Source organism: Leucopleurus acutus (assembly GCF_964270905.1).
Source record: "Leucopleurus acutus genome assembly, chromosome: 1".
Lineage (NCBI taxonomy): Eukaryota > Metazoa > Chordata > Mammalia > Artiodactyla > Delphinidae > Leucopleurus > Leucopleurus acutus.
In genome coordinates, this window is record NC_139142.1 from 153,239,231 (window position 1) to 153,262,081 (window position 22,851).

At 39.5% G+C, this 22,851-nt stretch overlaps 1 protein-coding gene across 5 annotated transcripts in view; it reads right to left on the reverse strand.

The window, feature by feature from the left end:
- The window catches only part of MEF2A (myocyte enhancer factor 2A), a 174,669-nt gene extending 154,180 nt beyond the window's left edge, over positions 1-20,489 (reverse strand). For all 5 annotated transcript variants that reach the window (XM_082837139.1, XM_082837143.1, XM_082837142.1 and 2 more), the window contains exon 1: positions 19,966-20,489. The gene's annotated coding sequence lies outside the window, so the exon portion shown is untranslated. The remainder of the gene's footprint in view (positions 1-19,965) is intronic.
- Between the last annotated feature and the right edge of the window lie 2,362 nt (positions 20,490-22,851).

The following is a 22,851-nucleotide window of genomic DNA, read 5'->3' on the forward strand; positions in this document are numbered from 1 at the left end:
TGAAAAACAGAAAAAAAGACAATTATTTTGAGAAGAATCAAACGAATTTCTAAAGATGAAAAATATAGTATCTCAAATAAAAAACAACTAGATAGACTTGGCAACAGATTCTACAGTGTAGGAAAAAAAGATCCCTAAATTGAAGATGTGAAAATAGAAAGCAAAAAAAGAAACAAAGAACAGAGCATCAAGGACCTGTGAGAATATCAAGGGCAGTCTAAAAATGGTGTAATTGTAATCCCAGAAGGAGAGATAGAAAAAATATCTGAAGAAACAAAGGCCAAAGAATTTCCAAATCTGAGGAAAACTGAACCCATATATTCAAGAAACTCAGTGAACAAAAAACAGGTTAAGCACACAAAAACTGTACCAAGGCACATAATTAACAATCAAACTGCTGAAATCCAGTAATATAAAGAAAATCTTAAAAGCAACCAAAATGAGGGGAAGACACATTACATATAGAGGAACAAAGAATTACCACAGACTCCTTGCAGAAAGTAATGTGAACAAGTTTAAGCAAAGGAATAACGCCTTTAAAGTGATAAGAAGAAAAAAAAAAAACCTGTAAACTGAAATCTACATAAAGCAAAAATATCCTCCATAGATGGAGAAATAAAAACATTTTCAGACAAACAAAAGCTGAGAATCTGTCAACAGAATGAACCCTAATGTAAACCATGGACTTAGTTAATAATAATGCATCAATATCAACTCTAACAAATGTACCACACCAATGCAACATGTTAATAATAGGGAAGGGGGAGAGACAAGAGCGAGAGCGAGAGAGCGAGAGAGCGAGAGAGCGAGAGAGCGAGAGAGAGCGAGAGAGAGCGAGAGAGAGTGAGAGAGAGCGAGAGAGAGAGAGAGAGAGAGAGAGAGAGAGAGAGAGAGAGAGAGAGTATATAGGAACTCTGTACTTCCTGTTCAGTTTTTCTGTAAACCTAAAACTGCTCTGAGAAACAAAAGATAGAAACCTATTTCTACACAAAGGAAGACCAATAGAAATGGTAAGTATGAGAGTTTACCTTTTATTTTCTTACTTTTACTTTTTAAAGAGATAATGGTTTTTAAAGCAAACGTAGCAATAATGTATAAAAGTAAAAACATGCAGCATAAAATGGATGACAAAAATAGCACAAAGAATGAGGGGGAGAAAATTTTATTTCCAAATTGGAAGCAACCAAAATGTCCATGAAAGGGGAATGGAGAAACTGTGGTATAAACATATAAAGGAACACTAGGCAACAGTAAACTGGATCAAAATACTGATAGACACAAACATGGATGAACTGCAAAAACATTTTGGTGAGGGAAAAAATCCAGACATTAAAGAGTCACACATACTGTATGATTCCATTTAGGAATAAATATGCAAAACTTTGAGCAACCACCAAATACGTACAAATACATACACATTACGAAAGCAGATACTCAACACAGAGAAGCTATACATACGTAGTTAAAAGATTTTTCTGACTTTACACAGTTAAGATCAAGAACGATCATTATCTTCTGAGTTTTAGTTTCCTCATCTGTAAAACAGTGTAGTAATAGTTTGTATACTTCATAAATTTAGTTGTTAAATTAATTAAATAGTTGTTATTAAATAAGCATATATGCTACGCTATTACTTCGCATAGTGCCAGTATGAGCTCAATAAGTGCTAGCTTCATAAAGAAATAACCCAGAAAAGGGGGCAAATGGAACAAATGGAGACTGCCACTGGAAGTCAATTGGTTAGCAACGTTCCTATTAAAGAGTCATCATTGTTGAAGAAATCAGAAAGGCAAATACTACATACAGCAAAAGCCAAATGAGAAGTTTGGGAATATATTTGGAATCATTTAATATGACTCTAGAATTAAAAACGATACTAATAAGGCCTTAAAAGAATAGATTTATAAACATATAAAAAGACTAAGCCACAAGAAACAGTATCTTCAAGTCAGTTAATTTCACAGAAGCAAGCATTTAAGAAAGAAAGTGATTTCAAGCACACATGAAACTAGGGACTGTTCCAATTACAGGAGGTAAAAAGATGACACAAATGTGAGTAGGTGTGAACAAAAAGAGCAAAGCAGGGTGTAGTATGGATAGATGGGCAGAACATAATTATGCACTACCTTGAAAACAGGAAAACATTTGAATTTAATATGACAAAAAATACACAAATAAGAGAAAGGCAAGACTAATCCTGTTAAGTGGAATAATGCACAATTCCAGTCTCAGCGTTAGGTAAGGTTAAAAAGCTGCGTTCTTTTACAATGCCCACTAAAACACAACCTATTACATTCTTAGCCAGCAAAAAGAGAGGGTAGCATTGGTGTTACAATGTGATGGTATACTAATGCCAGAAATGCCTATTTTCCCCCATGCCCTTCCACCTCCATCTATATCTCCCAAAGTACCCATTAGGTCCAAAACATCTCCTCACACAGCCTCAGTTCTTTTTTAAAAAATAAAAAAGCAAACAGCTTTACTGAGATATAATTCACATGCCATACAATTCACCCATTTAAAGTATACACCTGAATTTTTTTATATTCACAGGAATGTGCAACCATCACCACTAATCCCAGAACATTTTCATCACCCTTAAAAGAAACCTGTGCCCATTAGCAGTCACTCCCCATTCCCTATTCCCACCCCACACCCCAGCCCTAAGCAGTGAGGCATCTTTTTGTCTCTATAAAATTGCCTATTCTGGACATTTCATATAAATTGAACCATATAATCTTCCATGACTACCTTATTTCACTTAACAATGTTTTCAAGACCCATCCATGTTGTAGCATGCATTCATACTTCATCCCTTTTTATTGCCAAATAATATTCTACTCTATGGAAATACCACATTTTATTTACTTATTTATTTTTGCGGTACACAGGCCTCTCACTGTTGTGGCCTCTCCCGTTGCGGAGCACAGGCTCCGGACGCGCAGGCTCAGCGGCCATGGCTCACGGGCCCAGCCGCTCTGCGGCATGTGGGATCTTCCCGGACCGGGTCACGAACCCATGTCCCCTGCATCGGCAGGCGGACTCCCAACCACTGCACCACCAGGGAAGCCCCCACATTTTATTTATTCATTCATCCATCAGCTGATGGACATTTCTTTCCACTTTTTGCCTATTATTAGTAATGGTGCTCTAAGCACTGGTATACAAGCTTCTATGTGGGTATATGTGTTTATTTTTAGCTTCTACTCTTACAATAAAATAACTTAGAGTGCCTTCACATTTTCTTTTCTATCATCCTACTTCATTATGGTATCTAACATCTTCCCCATAACGATACGTATACCGGTGGTTATGCCACAAATAATAAGGCATTTTAGGTAAATTACTAGTTCCTATTTTATTTTCCCAAATAATTTATCACCCCCCAATCTATAATCAGCAACCATACTGGAAGCATACACATTGATATTTAATATTTATTACATGTTCTGATAATGCTATCATTCATCAAGTAGAGGATGTAACTTCTTAAATGCTGAAGTTCCATTTGTTCTATGCGCCTCAACCCAAACTAAGGGCTAACACTCCTAGTATTCCTTGTCAGGCATATAGTTACTGGAACCTATCATTTTTACAGTCCTCAACCACCTACACCCCAATAACAAAAAGTATATTTTGTCCACAAAAAAACAAAGTTCAAAAACGAGCACACTTTAAAATGTGACACTAGGCACTTAACATAAAAAATGGCCAAATATACATCACTTTGGTTAAAGTCTGGTAAGCTGGCAAAGTGTGTCAAACAGATGTTCGTATTAATAAGGATGTTGGCCAGATTCTAGAAAAAGTTTGAACACCATATTTGCGATATTCTGCAACTTCCTAAAGTCTTGAACTGGAAGAGGCCTCAGAGGTCTTTTTAGAAACACAAACTCTAAAACTTAACAGAAATGAAATGGAATCCAGGAGTAATACCCAGACTACCAGTCTAATCCGCATCAAAATAGGATTCTACCCATTTCAAACAAACAAATACTAACAACAAAAATATCTGCACTAATGTAAAAGAAGAAATCCAAACCCTAAAGTTATACTGAAAGATGGATACTATAACTTGGGATTTTTATTGCAAATAATTTGATACTCCTAAAGTGCTGCTTTGAACCATAAAATAGAGAGAGGGGGCTTCAGATTATCCTCATAGTACTACCTTTCCTTGCATTCTGGTATGCCTTCTTAAGTGGAAGAGAATTGGGAAGAGTTAAAGCTACTGCCCTAAGAACTATATACATCATCTACTACTTGTTACACTGACAACAAATCCTAGGATAGTTGTGGCAATTATAAATCACTGTAACATTTTACTTCCCTGCTAAGTAGATGCATGGGAGTCCATGTGTCAAAATTTCATCTACTGTATCTCACAGCAGAAAACATGTTGAGAACTACTGATCTAGACCAGCAGTGTTAAAGACTTTAAATTCAGTCCAAAACCTTAGTTCAGCACAAATCCTCATGTAAAATCTAGGGTCATGTGAAAGACAGAAACTTAATAGATTACTATATGTTTACTGAGAATCTACATGAAAAGAATGCAAGAACAACTAAGACACAAGCATAAAAACCTTCAATGCACTATGTATACACCTACTCCCTTTATTATAAGGTCAAACATGGTAAGTACAGTAAGACAGATAAGAAGTACTATGAGGATTTCAAAAGAAAACTCTTCTAAATGGAAGGAATCAGTTCTTTATGGAAAGCACAGCATTTGGCCTGACCTGGGAAAGGAGATCAAGAAGTGAGATACAGAGGAGAATGAGAAGAGAATCATCTATCTTTATTCATGTCTTCTACTTGAAAGGCATATATTCCCACCAATTTCCTTCAAACAATCAAATTAAGAATGAGGCTAGCACTGTCCTTTTAAACAAGTGTTGTTGAGCATTATTCTTTACAGAACCAAGCTTTATTAATAAGGAAGGACATAATGTCATCTTTGTTATCTTATTATATGGGCATATTAAAGACAGCCCTGGTCACTTCCAAGCTTAAAAGACTTTTCAACAGCTCTTCCTTAGCTGAAGAACAAAGTCCAAACTGCTCAACATCCAACGTGCTCTACAATCTGGTCTCAAGCTCTCTTTCCCACTTTACCATCTTCTACTTCTGAAACACCCTCCAATCTAGCCAAACTGTGTCCAATACATACCTCTCACTTTTCTCTTTTAGTTCTTTTGCTCAAAATGATTTCTCTATGTGAAATATCTTTTCTATACCTCTGACAATAAAACCTGACATCCAGCTCAAATATCAATTCTTCCATGAAGCATTCCCTGGTCACTTCTGAACTCTACCTTCCCTGAACTGCCTAATCCATGCCTTGTGTCTAAGATTTACACATCACTTGGTAATTAATGTAGTATAGTAATTAATGGGGTTTTACCCTTTCTACACCATTATCTACTAGAAGCAAACAGCTATATCTTAAATGTGTTTATATTTCTGCAACAACAATACAGAAACAATAGTTAAAGTAGTGAAAATAGAAAAGGAATAGAGTCTAAAGTAAGGAGTAAGGGAGCAGAGCAATGGACATTGCTTTGGGGCTACCATATTTGCCAGCTGAAAGAAAAGGGGTAGGGCAGTAAAAAGAAATTGTATAGAGAGCCTGTCAAGTCATTACTTAAGACTTGGGGAAGCTACGAAAAAAGAAATGAAAGCTCATATATGAAGTTCCAAAGACAGACAGCTGGGCATAGGTACTGACTGCCTTTAAACACCATTAAAAAGCCACGTGGAGAATTCCAAAAACACATCATTAATAGCAAAGGTTTTAATTTATATTATGAAAGATTTCTGATGTTTAAAGTCAATAGGCCTTTTAATTTCGGTTTATATTTTTAAAAAGAAATGTATGACTAATGGAACAAGTCAATTTCTACCCCAACAACGTAAAACACTGACAAAAAAACTTGTTAATTCTAGGGAAAGAAATGCTTAAAGGTAATAAATATTTTAAGCAACTAAATTCTAGAAACCAAGCATAAAGAACTTCCACACATAACTCCAACTTTGTTAAATTTCTCATGTTAAAAAGACATAGATATAAAGCATATAAGACAGAGAACCAGTTAGCTTCAACTACAATCAACAGATACAGTGCCATCTTATTAAACACAATAAAAGTGTACAGCCAAGAAATAACACGACACCTACAATTTATTGTAATCAAAGGACAACAGTTCAATCATAAAATAAAACTGAGAAAGCCGAAAGAGTAGAAAAAGAAAGAGAAGAGATACAAGTAGTTTAACTTTCAAAGAAGTTCACATCTATCAGATCAATTTCCAAGTTTAGAAGTTACCTTTCTAAAAAAAAAAAAGAAAAAAATCTACTATCCTACTAACAGAACCAGCAAGGAAACAAATAGAATGGATAAATAAACTGTGAAGTAGTCATACAATGGCATGTGAGGGCATGGAAAATAAATGGACTTTAGCTACATGTACTAATAGTATCCTGCTTAAGAATATAGGCCAAGAGAATAATAACCACAAATTCTTAACAACTCTTAATCCTGGGGTTAGAGATAGAAATAAGACTGTGAATGTTCACACAGGGGACTTCAAGAATACTGGTAGTTTTACTTTTTCAGTGAGGCAGTAGATCCACAAGTTAATGTTTTATTATTCCTTATATACCATTAGATTTCTTATATATTATTTACATCTCCACCTCTAAGTATAAAAAATTTTATTAAAAATGATTTAAATTCCAAAAAAGAAGTTACCTTTTCTGAAAACTATACATATTAGATTGTCATTAGAATAAAGAAGTACCAAAGAAGTGCTAGGTTGAATATAGACCTGTAACTCATTCATGTTATAAATAAAACCAAAGCATTTCCAATATACATTACAGAAATAAATATTTGAATTAATAACCTTACTTTACAGAAAAAATCACTTAAGCCTCTTGCAATAACCTAGAACCTGCATTTACATGCTAGCAGAATGAAGCAAGAGTATTTAAATTGGTTTATATCTCCTACAGGGTACTTTCTAACATCTCTAGCTCACCAGTGTAAGTTGACTACCTATGTCTTTTCTTACTAAAACCTTTGTAGCACTGATAGCATAAGTCAATAGATTCCTGCTCCCCCTCCCCCAAAAGTAGACACTTCAGTGAGGACAATGGTGGTAGCATTATCTAACTAACTAAAAATATTCCCCTAAACCATATGAAAAAACAAGGTGGAAAAGGAAATCCTACACAAAACCAAGCTTTCAGCATAGCCTAAAGACAAAAAAAAAAAAATGCTCTCTATGAATGGAAACAGAAAACTCACCAAATCCCAGTACTTGATTGATCTCCCAAGCTGTCACTCCACCCCCACTCACCACAAGACTTGGTGCCAGCAAACAGGCCTAAGGGTCATTTGCAAGGACCACCAAAAATATTAAACCCACCCTAAATCTGGGAAAATGGGCAGATCAGAATACAGAGTACAGGGAAGGAAGTTCAAACTTCTGGTGATTTAAAGAACAGGTGCCATTTAAAGAGCTAGCCGCCATGTAAGGGGGCACAACCTTGAAACACATGGCCTCTGGGAGAAGACAGGCAAAAGGAAGGAAAGAGTGTCCTTTGGCAATTGGATGGTAAAGGGAAAAAGAAAAAGGGGAAAATGTAAGGTCCTGCAAGACCAAAAAGAATCATAAAATTGGAAGTCTCACAACCCTTCTCTCCAACCATTAAAACAAACAAATAAGAACTACTGAAGTAACAGGACTATTTTATACTGACAGAAAAGGGCACCATTAAACTAGGAATACTCTAAAACCCCCCAATATCACAAAAATGAACAAAAGAAAAGTGAAATCCAGAAAATCAGGAAACAGATTTTGACATATCATGTGAGGAAAACCTCCTACCAAAAATAACCTCAAAGCAGCAAAAACTCTGTCAGTCAGTATTCCAAATAGAATTAAATATATTCTGTTTAATATATTATTCCTAATATATTAATAATTGGATTAAACATATTCAAACAAGCATTTGAGGATATGAAAACCACTTTGAATCAGACAGAAACTGAAAAACTAAAAACAAAAATGAGAAACTTAAAAAGCTGACTGAATTCAAAAAAGAAATAGAAAAAAAAATTATTCCAGAAATGAAGAATAAATTGCAAGGCACCCAAGGGAGAACTGACTCAAATGAAAATGATCTACCACAGTCCATAACATAACAGCATGTGTTATGAGCCACATCCATCCACATCTGGTGGTGTTTCATTTGATTTCAGATAACTCTCAATCCACCACTTCAAAATAACTCACAAGCCACAACCTTTCCAAAACTCACCTACATAGGCAAACTTCATGTCTTTTTCATAGCAAAGAGCCATATTTACTCTTTATGTAATACTTAACCATTTAACATGTTTAACAGCATGACTGCTGTTTTAAATAGGTTTATTAGGTTCCTATCTTTTCTCTTTAATGTGTCACTGACAAAGTTTCTGAGTATTGTTTTCCTAGCTCCATTGATGCCACGAACCCCGTGGTCTTTATTATACAACTTTGCATCACACAGTGATTTTCAGGAACACACATGCCACGTTATAGTAGAAGTGACTGTATATGTATAATCATATACACACATATTTCTTATCTCTGCTGAAAAGGCCTAGAAACAATGACACCCCAGGAGCAATGAGCACACCTAGCACCCAGATCTTGGTTTCTAAATGCCATCCTCCAACGAAAGGAGCCAGGGCTCTTCAGAAAAGAGGATGATTCCAGGATTGGGAAAAGTAAAATACAAGATGAGTCTGGAGCAATTAAACAGTCTCCTGCTTTGTTTAGAAAAAAATGTTTATTGTTGCGGGGTTTTCTTTTTTTTTTTTTTTGCTTTTTTGTTTAACTTAAGACAATCTTATTGAGACCACAGTATCTGAAATTTCTCACTTCTAGTTTCCAAGATAAAATGCTGAAAACCTTGAGATAATCTAAAACAGGGTGCTCTGCCTTAGGGCAGGCATACCCTTAGGCTTTTTTTAATAGATAAATCCTCTCTGTTCCCGGACCACTACATACCTTCACTTCCAGTCCTCTTCAAACACCCATTCCATGGGCAACTCCTTAGGCCTTGTCACTAACAGGAACTGTTTCACTTCTGAGAGTAAGTTATACATCCCACTCTCTGACTATACCCTCTTTATCCATCTAGGCACTCTATCACAAGTAAATTCATCATCTTTCTCCAAAGCCTAAATCTTACTTGTGCTTCCTATTTCAGTAAACCACCCATTCATTCCCTCAGTTGCCCAAGCCATAAACCTAATCATTACCCTTAACTCTTTCTCTTTCATCTTCCACAAGCCCTCCATCACTGAGTCCTTTCATTCTACCTCCTATATATCTCCTCAAATCCAACTATTTCTTCAATCCTCATCCCACTATCACAGTCCAGGCCACCTTAACCCCTTTTAACTAATTTGTTGTAACATCCTCCTAATTATTCTCCCTGCCTACCAGTTTTTTGGTTTTTTTTAATTTATTTATTTAGTTAGTTAGTTAGTTATGGCTGAGTTGGGTCTCTGATGCTGCACGCAGGCTTTCTCTAGTTGCAGTGAGTGGGGGCTACTCTTCGTTGTGGTGCGCTAGCTTCTCATTGCAGTGGCTCCCCTTGCTGCGGAGCATGGGCTCTAGGCGTACGGGCTTCAGTAGTTGTGGCTCATGGGCTCTAGAGAGCAGGTTCAGTAGTGGTGGCGCATGGGCTTAGTTGCTCCGCAGCATATGGCATCTTCCCAGACCAGGGCTTGAACCCATGTCCCCTGCATTGGCAGGCGGATTCTTAACCACTGTGCCACCAGGGAAGCCCTGCCTACCAGTTGTTAACTCTCTCTGAAGAAGTCTACACAGTGCAATCAGTATCACCTTTTAAATTAATTTCCTCCCAGGCTTAAGATGCTTAGATTTTCCCTAAAATAAAGTACAAACTCCTTAACACAGCTTAAGGGCTCTCATAATCTGGTCCCTATTTACCTCTCCAGTCTAATCTCTCTGGCACTGCCTGATCCATCCATAGTGTACTCTTTGAGTTTCTCCAAGCAACCCAAGGTTCTTAAGTGTATCTCTTGCCCTTAACAGGTCTAGTAAACTCTACCTACTCTCTTCACAAGGCTAAGTCCTATTCACTCTTTAGACTTCATCCTAAGTTGAAAATGTCACTTCCAGTGGAATAAATTTTCCTGGCTTCCCTGAAACTGGGTTAATTGCCCCTTCTATGTGCTCCTGTAGCACTCTGCACTATACACATCAAGCACATAGCAAAGTGAATTATAAACCTATATGTATCCATACTCCCACATGACTGTGAAAGCCATGCCTTTTCACTCTTATTCCTCATCACCTAGCCCCATAGACTGAATAAGATAATGAAAATCCAACTGTGAAATTGCCAAAGTAACACAATGTTTACAAAGAGTTAGAACCCAATGACTCCTGGCTCAGTAGCACAATATTCTTTCCACTACACTTTGTAGCACTTAATTTCACTTTCATAAACAAGTCAACGTTAATTATATATAAAGCATGTAACCTAGACTTAAAAAGGATCTAGATATCATCTCACTATAATTAAAGTGAATCCCAGAAAGGGCTAAAGAACAAAACACTATAAAACAGCAATGTCAAAATTAGTCGTTTTGATGTTCTTTAATTATATACTTTAATCTCAAGAATTAGGTTTTTAAAATTTTTAAGTTGAAAAACTTTTAGATGTTTCATTACTTCAAGGTTAACAAAGTTAGTAAAAACAGAACAAATGAATCACCAATTCACTTAAAAGCTTCCACAAAATTACCTGAAATGCTACAACAAAACACAAGAATAGTTAACTATGGTGTAAAAGTAATAAACATAATATTGAGTCATTATTATATTGATACATTATAAACCACCTGTGGGTACCAATCATGCTCAAGGCACTATGAAACATATTCACTGAACATACAAAGAGATATAAAACAGGACTCCTATTCCCAAGAATCTTAAAATAAGTTTTGGAAATCAAGACCCAACCATTACAGAATTAAACAGAAAAATTCCATGACAAATTAGTCACTTAAACTGTTAACAGTTTCAAAAGAAAAGATTCTGTGCTAAGGAGTTCCAGGAACGTAAAGAAAAATTACAATCTACTGCTTGAGCAATCAGCATAAACTCAAAATTTCTCAGCTTGGTCAGCTAAGGCTCTAAAAACAATGATATTCCAGTATCAACGAGCATACCTACTGCCCAGTTCTTGACTTCTAAATACTCTTAACCCAATGAAAGAAACCAGGACCCCCCTGAAGAAATGGCTGATCCTAGGACAGCTGCAGGAAAAGAAGATGAGTCTGGAATATCTTCTGTCCCCAAAGTAAGGAAGTGCTCCAAAAATGACAGAAACATGTCAAAACAATCAATGAGTTAAGTTGAAGGAGCTCCCACTGACCAAACCTGAGTTAATTTGGAACATCAAAATGAATACTGACAGGGGACTTCCCTAGTGGCACAGTGGTTAAGAATCTGCCTGCCAATGCAGGGAACACAGGTTCGACCCCTGGTCTGGGAAGATCCCATATGCCACGGAGCAACTAAGCCCATGCGCCACAACTACTGAGCCTGCGCTCTAGAGCCCGCGAGCCACAACTACGGAAGCCTGTGCGCCTAGAGCCCGTGCTCCGCAACAAAAGAACACTGCAATGAGAAGCACGTGCACCACAATGAAGAGCAGCCCCTGTTCCGCCGCAACTACAGGAAGCCCGTGTGCAGCAACGAAGACCCAACACAGCCAAAAATAAATAAATATTTTTAAAAAATGAATACTTACAGGTGATAGAGTATAATCTACTTCATAAAAAAAGAATCTATAAACTTATATTGATATTAAATAAGCAATGAAAAGGAAAAGCTCTAATTTACAATTGAATAGAAGGCCGACTAACAAATATAGAAGGAATAATATAAAAACACCACTTTGAAACTGCTGTGTAATAACTGATTCAGGCAAGAATCATCAACAAATGCTAAAACCATTATGTGAACATTCTGGGGGAAGACAGAGTATTTACACAGTCTCAAAGGGTCTCCCCAAAGATTATTCAACAATAACAAAGGGGGCAATGAAAACTTTTACATGGAGTTTTCAAACCTTAACTAAGTGATCCAAGTAAACAACAATACTATGGGTCAACCATTATATTATATTGCCTTTTTCTATGAAGGATATATCACCACTTACGTGGTATTCCTGCATCTTACAAAACAAAGGACCTGTACTCTTCAAAACTATTCATGCCAGAGGAAAAAAAATGTTGAAGGATTGTCTCAGATTAAAGGAGAGAGGACAACTAAAATACAATAAATAACACTGAATTAGAAAAAAACACTATTAAAGGATATTATTGGCACAACTGAAGAGATTTCAACATGAACTGTATAGTAAATTATTGTATCAATATTAAATTTCTTGAATCCATCATACTGTGGTTATGTAAGAATATCTCTTGTTCTCAGACAATATTGCTGAAGCACCTGGGGTAAAGGATCATGATGTGTGAGACCTACTCTCAAATGGTTAACAATAAAAATAATTATAATAGGAAAAGGAAGAAAAAGGAGAAAAGAAAAAAAAGAAGAGGAAAAAGATCTACAGAGTGGACTCCTGCTATTACAGCACAACACATGATATGCTGAATGACATTAATATGTTTAATATGTGGTTTCCTTGTTAGCAAAGTACATTAATGCAGCATTTCCAATCTATCCCTTGTATGCATCTGTGATGTTCTGCCTCAGATGATATGCTTCTGACTTTAACTGAATAAACTTGAATCTTTGGCATACTCCAGAAAATGTAATCAAGGAGCTTCAAATTATAGATAAAATAAAATAATAATATCTGTTTCCAGAGTTTGGGGCCACTCTGCAAATACAGAGAATCATAAGGCAAATATGCTAAATATATTAACAATCGGTGAATCTAGGTGACAGGTATATGAGTTCACTGTACTAGTCTTGTAACTTCTCTCTAAGGTTTTCCCAAAGCAAAACATTAAAACAACAACAACCTTCTGCCAATACCAAAACTTTACTTTGGGAAAACCGAGCCATTTCTGAAAAACAAAATCTCAACTCACAGATTCTTTTCTCCCTTTCCCTTCATAATTCATGTGAAAATAAGCTTAACACCATTAAGAAAAAGGTTTTCAGCATCAAAATAAACATTTTGCTAAAATAGTCCCCAACTTACAAACAGGTTATGTTCCAAAAGCTCATCTGTAATTTAGGTATTTAGAATGTGGAATGCTCTTCACCATTACAAATAGCTGTTAGGTTCCTAATGCTGGCCACGAAAGCTCTCACAAAATGGAATCTCAGGAAATGCTATTATACTTAGGCTCGATAACTCTGGGATTCCTGCCTTGACCCAGAATACATATATTAATATGTACAGGAAATGCACAAACTAGTATTTTATAATCTGGAAAGTACTTTTATAATTTTTAAAGTCTCATTTGGGAAAACTGGTTTGTGTTGGTCATTTCAGTTGATTAGGACAACTTCCACTCAATTCAACATTTACGGAGATTTAATATGTGGCATGACAGACTGGTTGGTACTGAGCATACAGAAGGAGCAACACAGTCTTTGACACAGGAATTCCGCCTAGCAGAAGAGAATGACATCAATTATAATACTTTAAATAGGCTATAATGGATTTTACAAATAGTGTGTGCATCAAGAGCAAGGGAGGAAAACTTTGTCTAAAAACATTAAAATCGGTTATCAAGATAACATCTGAGCTACAACTTAAAGGATAAATATGAGCAAGTGAGCATTCCAATCCCTGGCAAAAACATGAATGAAGATATAGATATATTACATTCAGATAATGGAGAAAAACCATAATTAAGCAATAACTAAACAAGATATGTACAAATTATACTAAGTGTCTTAAAGAAAATAAACAAGATGTGTGACAGAGTAACTAACGGACTGCAACATTAAACAGGATGGTCTGAGTGAGAAAGTGAGATCTGGGCCAAGTTCCAAAGAGTTTGGCCAGGCCAGCCTTATGAAAAGCATCTCAAGCAGGTAGTACAAAAAGTGCAAAAAACCCTAAAAAGGAAGTAAAACGTTTAAAGAACACTGAGAGGCACAAGTGGCTGGCATCCAGTGAATGAAGGGAAGAACAATGAGAAGGAGAAAGATCATTCAGGGCCATTCAGGTCGCAGAAAAGAATACAGGCCATTCGAGAGGAATGGGAAGTCACTGGAAGATTTTAAGGAAAAATGACATGACTGAGGCTCTTAAAATGGTTCCTAGGGCTGCTGTGTGAATAAAGAACTTGTGAGGAACAGGAAAAGAAACAAGAAGCCCAGTCAGGAGGCTACTGCAGTAATTCATGCAAGAGATAACGATGCCTTGAAATAAAGAGGTGAAGGCAGTGAAGGCTAAGAGCAGTGGATTGGCTCAAGACAGATTTTGAAGGTACAATATAACGTGTGGATGGGTTGGATCTGAGATTAAAGAAAAGAATCCAAAATGATATCTTAGGTTTCTGGCTTGAGTCCTGCCATTTACTGAGATGGGGAGGGCCAGTAGAGACACCAGGGTTTGAGGGTAGGAGAGAGGACGAAGGTTGGGGGAGACGAATAAATAGCTATATCTTAGTCACGTGGCTAACATTATGTTTGAAATCCCAACTAGATTTCCAAGTGAATATCAAGCTCAGGAAAATTCTGGGCTAGAAAAATAAAAGTGGGAGACATCAGCATGAAAATAATAGCCTTTTCAGAGAGGAGCAAATAGCCGGCCTTAACTGGGTCATAGAAACTGAAGAGTTGTGGCTGACAATGAGCCTAGAAAGATAGGATAGAATCATACTATGAAGTGAACCGTGACTAATAATGGCAACAGCAGTAGTGGTAATGATAGTAACAGCAGGAGAAAAAATTACTGCATTTTAGGTACCAAGGACTGTGCTAAAAGCTTGACAATACATGTCTCATTCAATCGTCTCAACAACTCTACAAAGTAAATAACATTATAATCACTGTTTTATACACTGAGCCTCAAGAAGACTGAGAACTTGCCAAAGAAAAAGTGCTAGAGTGGGTATTCTAAAACTTGGGCAGTCAGATTTTAGAGGTCAACCTCTTATCTTTTAAATTACTGCCTCTTTACTGATTTTACATGCCTTCAAAGTTTCTGAATTTCTAAAATTCAGATCTGAATTTAGATCTGAATTTTAGAAATGTAATCCTAATCTCTACGTAAAAGATGGATTGCTAGGGCTGGGGATAAAAAGTGAGACAAGCAAATACAATATTAGTCAATGCAAGAGCACCTTGTTTTAATAAGCCAACAGCTACAAGTTATCTTACCAGGTTAAATGGAGAGTATCCTTTTGTTCCAAGGGTCACAAATCATACCTCAAACTAATCCAAGTCAAGCTCCACATGCATGCTGCTGGCAACAAAAATAACCTGGTGAAAAGGTCCAGCTCATGCAATATAAATTTACCACCCACTACCAAAACGTTTCTCAAAACATATAACAATGTAACTTTATTGATGGCTGAATTTAAGTCCATAAATTAAAGTTTACATTTTTGTATAAGGAAGAAAATAAAATTAGTATTGATTCAAGACAACCATAAAAAGATGTGCCTTGGCTGATAGTTATTAGAAGTCTGATCAGCTAGTGTCTGTTTTTCACCCATGTTAACAATTCCTCTGGCTTTCAGCATCAACAGGTATTAAACTGATGAAGAAGTAAATTATCTGCTGTCATACACCAATATTCAAAAATCTGGTATTCCACTTCATAAACCAGCTAATTTTCTTAACTCATATGCTTATGATTTCATCTTCAGTGATTACTAAGATGATTCAATATTAAATAAAATACTAAGTTCAGTAAATATCAATTTAGTAAATACAAAACTATTAAAATCAGTAAATAACATATATCTATATAAATAATATAGTACTTATTAAATATGTGCCAACACATATCCCGTGCCATGCATGAGACTTATTAACAAACGAGCTTATACTTTCAATTATAATAGACTGGACACAGGATCCATTTAACATAGTATACACAGATAAACCATACACAGATAAAGCACACCTAAATAAAATAATTTAGTTCCACCAAGCAAGTAAAATGAAGAATAAAAAATTAAAATTACCAACTAAAGAAAACCTATTTTTTAGATATACTTATTCCAGGTATGTTATAAAAATATTTTTGTAATTTCAAATTTTAAATATCATATCTTAAAGATAACTCCCACAGATAATTCCTTAACGACATGTTTCAGTGAAAAGTAGGAAAAATACTTATATTTCACTTTTTTTTTTTTTTTTATGTAGAGAGATCATGGAAGTTAGAATCCAACAATGATTGCAGATCAGTCAACTAAACATTTTATGTTTAATCTGACAATGAATTTAAGATGCTGGGATATTTTATCCCAAACAAATATATGAGCATTCTCCTGTATTTATACATTACATGAAATCCTTTTGGTAACAAACACTAAAGGTACAGGTATTGGGCAGAGTACCTATACAATCTACATAGGAAGGGATGTATGCAGGAAGAGATGAAAGGAGACGAGGCAATATGCATTTTTGTACATCAGGTCTCAGGGAACGTCCTAGGAACTCACACCATTATTTCATTTAATTCTAACAATTCTATGGGGCAGGTGGTGTAATTCCTTCCCATTTCACAGAAGACGTCTCATAACTTTGTCAATGGTAGAGCTGGGATCAGAACCAAGATCTGATGACAAAGTCAAGCAGCCTTCCTTTATGAGGACTTGCAAGTCAGCACAATGTATTAGAGTATTCTATGCAGGAAGTTAACTAGAAGACAGATTTGATTTTCCATATTTACACTTCCCTTATTACTTCAAACATTGAGAGGGCACTCGCTTCTCAATTTACTAAGAACATTCAGAAATTTTCTTTCTAATCTAGAAAAAGGCAATGCTGATCGTTTTCAGTCCACAAAGCAGTATTTTCATTGCCCCATCGCTGATAAAAGAAAACTTCAGCTAGACTTTGTAACATTCATATGTACCAAGAGTATATCTTCCAAAACAAACAAAAAATAGGTGCATAGTCTGATTACAAGACAGAATATATAAAATTAGAAATGCCCAAAGAAAATCTAGGACCATCATCATTGTGTGTTACTCTAAATTCCTCCTGCCAGACTTTATAAAAGCAGCAAAGGGAGGGAAAAAAAGTGGCTTCCCAAAACCACACTGATAAGCATGCTACTTCCCAGTAACAAATTTACTTATGGCTTCCCCCTCCTAAATCGGAAAACAAATCTACTAAAAAGATTTTATTAAAATATTTCAAACTTCAAAATCACGTTCTAATAAACATTTCCACAATTACTTAACCACTCTCAGAATATACTTAAATATTTCTCTTGGTAACCAAAAAATTAATGAGTGACGACACTGCTACTGCTTGAATATTAATAAAATTAATATTAACCTGCACTGCTTTCTTAATGTAAAATACAAAGCAATAATGCAACTGCCTTGAAAAATAAAACATCACCATTCAAAACAACTCATCTTTAAAAGATTATTTCCAGTTGCATTTACAAAATAACCTTTGTCAAACATACCCATTAAGGAAACATAAAAACTCTAATAATAAAGAAGATTATTCTCAATCCCTAATTCAATATGGTGACTTTACAATTATTATTTCTGAGCCCCAAAGAGCTATTTTCCTTCTACTGAGCACTCCCCACCACTCATTCACTCATTGCCCTAAACAATTTTATTGGACTTTTGCTAGGAAGCAATTTAAGGAGTTAACATGATTTTATCACCTTTGCTCCAGTGTGAATAAAACCAGTTTCATATATAACAACAGTGTGAATTAAATGAAAAACCTGTGTTTAGAGAGGTCACTACCATCTCACAATTGTTGACGGCTTTAGTAAATAAGTTTCAACTGGAAGCACTCTTCCAACAGAATTATTAAAGCCCGTGTCTGCAAAGTATTTAAATCACTAGTTTTAGTTCTTCAGAGTATTTTCATTTTAACACCATTATCACAACTTTTTACTACGATGCTCACTGAGAATTAGAAGTGATTCCACAATCAGTTAGTGCATCATCATATAGAACTAATCTTAATGTTTTATATCAAACATAGTGAACACATGTTACATAAAGTCTAACTAAAATTGTCTTCCACTTTAGTGAAAACACTTCTGACTTTTTTCTTAAAAGTTGCCATTCACAGGAAAAGAAATGAGTAAAGACTGAGCCTTCCAAAACTAAACCAAAAAAACAAAAAACACCCCAAACCAAGAGACATATACAAAAGCCATAATAACACAATCTAGTTATTTTATCCTCGTTTCCTAAATTCACACTATTAAAATAAATGCCGTTGTTGTGTTTGCAGAAAAAATCTTTAAGCTATTTTGTTTAACTTTTCCACAGACTGTACAAGGACTGCCAAGGTAACAGATTTTAAAACTGACAACTGGAGTACTTGGCAGATGCCAAAACAACACAGCTGGATTCTTAAAGGAAAAGTGCTCTTCTGTAATGTACACCTAATTACAGCTTTAGAGAACCTTCTCTCCATACAGTAATAGATACAAGACACAATGAAAACATACTGTGCTAAAACTTGAAAATTTTCAGACAGTATTTGTTTTAAAATACACACACTGTCAACACACCACAGCAGGCCTTTCTAAAAGCACACTTACTGGAATCACAATCTCATTGTAAAATAAAATGCAGGTTAACACGGTGCTGCTAGTCTTCAATCTACACATGGTTCCCTACTGGATCAGGACAGAAGGCTCGCTTCTTATCTCAGTAATCAGTCATCAGGTCTGAGGACATTTTTATAGTTACACTTTAAATGGGAAAAAAAACAAAATACAAACAAAAAAATCCCTTGCTTTTCTAATTCAGAAATGCTCACCTTTTCCAAACTTGTTTGCACTATCTCACCTACTAATAAATCCTCACTGATCAAAGACAGATGGAATCGAACTAAAAGGCAAAGTTTCTTATCACACAAAACCTTCCCTGCGAGCCGGGATCTACTCAGATGGACGTCCTGGGTGAGGGCAGTGAGCGGTTCCCTCTGTAGCCCCTTCCCTCCCCGCGACGTCTCCCCGCACTGTCGGGCGTCCGCACCCGCAGGTGCCCCCAGCCCGGGCCACCTCCTGGCCCCAAGTACCGACCCGGCCACTGACATCCACACACACATCCACATCCACACACACACGGCCACTGACATACACAGACACATACACACACAGAGTTCCACTCCGTTAGACCAACCTTCTCCCAAACAGAAGTGGGGGAACTTCTTCGAGTCCAACAACAGCGCAAAACGCCCCCCGCACCCCCCGGTAAACCGCTTCGGGGAGACCCCGGCCTCACACTGAAAGATTAGGAAAACGGCCCTCGGGCGTTCCCCTACAGAGAGGCTCCGGGCCCCCAGGGAACTCCTTCAACTTTCAAGGAGACGACGTCCACCACCGCCCCCCAGCCCCAAACACGGCGCGCGCCCTGGGAGGCTCCTCGCGCCGAGCCTGCGCGGCCGAGCCTCCCTCCACCGGCCCGCGACACCCCTTCAGACCTCGGGCCCGCCCTCAGGGCACCCCGCCCCCACCTCCGCAGGCGCCTTGCCCCTCGCCTCCGACCCCGACGCGACCACCGCTCGCCGCCTCCCCTCACCCCACCCGCCCCGCCGCCGCGCGCCTCGACCCCTGCTCTCAGCCAGCCGGACACCACACCGTCCCGCTGTGCCCGGAGCCCCGCAGGCGCCCCTCCTGGGCCGCGTCGCCCCCCTCCCCGGCGCCCCCAGCCCCCTCGCCGAGACGCCGCCCCTCAGGCCCCGCGGACTGAGCCCTGCCGCCCGCGGCCCTCACCGTCTCTCCGGCGCAGCTGGCGGGCGCACACAAGCCGCAACGGGGGCCCGCCACCAGCGCTCCGCGCCGCCCGGAGCCGCCTCCTTCAGCCCGGGACTCGTCAGGACATCAGCGCACGGATCCCCACACCGGGGCTATTTTTAGGAGACAGGCCCGGGCCAGACCGGAACTCGTTCCTGTCGGCGCGCGTGCGCACTATTTCGACGGTACTCTGTGTCCCTCCGCCAAGCTCGCCTTTTCCTTCACCTCCCTTCGCACCCTCTCTGGCTTCTCCCTTAAGGTTTCTTCATAGAGCTGATTTATCTTCTTGGTGGGTCCTAGAGCACTTGGAGTGGGAAAGACAAGGGTGCGGGCAAAGAGAGTCACACTGTTTGGAAGCGAGCACTACCCCACAAGGACGTGAAAGGCGGACTATGTTTTCTTGTGGATGAGGAGACGGATCACCCGGCACAGGAAGGAGATGACGGCGGTTTGGCGCCGGGGCTAGAGGCTGGAGCTCGCTTCCCTCTGAAGGACCGTGTTCTCCTGGAAGGGATACTGGTCACTTGATGAGAACCCGGGCGCCTCCTAGGGCGGGGCAGCCCGGCGGCGTCGCGCCCTGTAGCCCTGCCTCCCCCACTGCTGCCTCCCTGACCAGCCGCGGGGGCCGGGCTCAGAGCGGCTCCAGAGACGCGGCGCGTGGCAAATCGCCTCGCTTGGCCGCCGGCTCCAGCCAACCCGGGGCGCCGGGGGGCGGGGTCCCAGGGGCGGGGCCGGGGCTCGGGGCGCGAGTCCGTCAGTCGTCCGGAGTTCGGTGCCAGGCGGCGTCCTTCGGAAGGGCCCAGACACCCCCTGCCGGGCTCCTGGAGCCGCGGCCAGACCCCCGCCCTCGGGGCAAGCTTGGCGCCCCAGATCTCCGCTCGCCACGCCCGCGCCCACACCCACATTGCGGTTGGGACCGCACCAGTGCCCTCGCCTGCGCGGCCACCAGGTCACCCTCACTGAGCAAGCACAATTGGGACTCAAGCCCCTGGCGCGCCGAGGCGGCTCGGACCCCGGCCCCCAGACAGTAGGACTTAAAGGGGCCTGGAAGGCTGGAAGGCGGGCGATCCCTTTCTGGCTTTCGACCCAAGCCAAGCTCGCCACGTCCGGGGAGAGACTCAAAACTACTGATCTTAACTACTAGTAATAGCTAGTTACTGATAGGCACAGCTAGTATGCTTTGAGCCCTAAACTGTGTGCTGAATAGTTTGCAATATGATAGCTCATCATCCTTACAACATCCCCATAAAGTAGCTTCAGTTTCTATTCCCATTTTACATAGGAGGAAAGGGAAGCTTGAGCGCTAAAGTGACCTTTTGAGGTTACAGCTTAAGAGGAGGGCACTGAGCACTTGAACTCCTGACCACTCTGCATACTGCCTTTTCGGAGAGCGGTTCAAAGGAAATGTTTTTGGGGGCTATTGGTTTTTGCCGAGGGAGGTCGTTAGGAGGTGAGACATTTGTAGTCTTTGCATCATGAAGGCTGCTTGCCTCTGGAGTTTCTACGGCCACGCTGCCTATCTACGCACCCAGAGGTACCTATGCAGTGGATACAAAGCCAAATAATTATTTTCATTTGAAGATGAGAAATTCAGTCGCACAGCACTTTGAAACAAAGTGATTGGGGTGGGTGAGCAGATGCGCAGAGGCTGTGGGCAGAGGAACTGGGAAGTTACAAAGGAAGCTGGAGACTAACAGGCTTCCTCCCTCAAGGACAAGGCAATGTACTGGGGAGAACCCAACACGAAAGTGACACATAAACACCAGACACTGGAAAATTAACCTGGAGTTGTGCTCAGAGCCCCACAATGTCAGCGTTCAGAGGAGCCTGCAGCAGGGAGGTTTTTTTAAAAACACGTTAGAATTTGGTGTAACTCAGCAAGTCATGTGGAAATGCACACTTTTTAATCTGCCAGAAGCTGCAAAGCCAGCTGGATTTGGCTTCTCTGCTCCAAGAAAATAGAAGAGTTGAACAGTTTTCCTTCAGAAAGGAAAAGGTGAGGTGGGAGGACCATGAGCAATGGCTCCCTTATTCCCACCTGCCCTGGAAGGAGAAGAGGAACAATGAGAATAGACTTTTCTGACAGAAGTTTTCATACGCTCATTGCTTCACCCCATCTCCCTTCCTTGGCAGAAGCTGACCCTCTTGGGGCAGAGAAGACTCAGCTCAGACTACCCATCCCCTACCCATTCAAATGCTGTTGGTCACTCCAGAAAGCCAGGCAGAGAACTTGGCTCTGAGTCCAGCCAAAGCAGAAATGAAGAGTGTTTGCATCACCTAAGAGAGCACCTCTTTCCCCACTACTCCCTGCAAGTCAAAGCCCTTGTCTAAGAATTACAGGGAGTTGGAAGGAAGGAAGGAAGGAAGGAAGGAAGGAAAGAAGGAAGGAAGGAGGGAGGGAAGGAAGGGAGGGAGGAAGGGAGGAAAGAAGAGAGGGGAAAAAAGTAAGTTTAAGAATTTTAGAGCACAGCTATTGTAAAATCCATTAGCAAGGTATAATCACTGTTGTTTGTAATTAAAGTAACCAATTTTAGGAAATCATCATAGCCCCTATGGTCTCAAAAACATGTACCTGAAGTCCAGCAACTTGCTGCACTCAGCTGGGTCTAGACCATGTGCCACTGGCTTGGAAGGAACTTCTGAAGGGCAGCATCTGTTAGTCTTCCAACTCTTTCTGTCCTCCTTAAAGCACTTAGGTGTCCAAGTGTGTCTCAACTGAAGGGGCTCCGTATTTTACTAGGCACTGTGATATAGAGGTAAGGAAGAGCAGCCCTTCCTTCAAAGGGGCTGGCAGGCCATGGTGGGGGACATACACCTTAAAACACAAGCCAGCCTGGTAAGCACCAAGAGATGGGTTTCCAAGGG